This window comes from Myotis brandtii, unplaced genomic scaffold (genome assembly GCF_000412655.1).
Source record: "Myotis brandtii unplaced genomic scaffold, ASM41265v1 scaffold314, whole genome shotgun sequence".
Taxonomy (NCBI): Eukaryota; Metazoa; Chordata; class Mammalia; order Chiroptera; family Vespertilionidae; genus Myotis; species Myotis brandtii.
In genome coordinates, this window is record NW_005362033.1 from 1934053 (window position 1) to 1934579 (window position 527).

Consider the following 527-nt stretch of genomic DNA (forward strand, 5'->3'; position numbering starts at 1 on the left):
TGTTCTGGGCTGGGCCCTGCTCCCGCCATGCTCAGGCCGCGGCCTTGGATGGCACCTGCTGGGAGCCTGACCAGGAGCTCCCGGGCCAGCAGGTCCCAGGCCCTGGGGTACCTGGGCCCCACATAAGCCCCCTTCGGCCCTGATCCAGGTTCTGCTTGGCCAATGTCCACTCTCTCTCCCGTGTGCCCCAAACGGGCACGCCCGCTGCCCTCCCCTGCCGCCCTCCCTCCCACCTGGCAGGGCTGGGCCTGGGGGGACATTCGGCTGCAGGGGGTGGGGGTGCCTTGAAGCTGCAGGGCTGGGGCGACGGCCACTCACGGGTGGGGCTTGACTCGGATGTAGTTCTTGGGAATGAACCCCTCGGCGCCCCGGAGCTCAGCCTTGTACCAGTTCTGGTCGTCCTCCATGTTCAGGATCTGCAGGAGGAGAGACACTCAGCCACCGCCGGCGAGGCCCCGCTCAGCGCCTGGCGTCACCCGTTAGCCCTGGGCATTCCACAGGGGCTGCCACTCGGGGTCAGGCCTGGC

The 527-nt window shown here is 69.1% G+C and overlaps 1 protein-coding gene across 1 annotated transcript in view; it reads right to left on the minus strand.

The window, feature by feature from the left end:
• Positions 1-527, minus strand: part of GRAP (GRB2-related adaptor protein) — a 33376-nt gene that overhangs the window by 18229 nt on the left and 14620 nt on the right. The window lies entirely within an intron of this gene.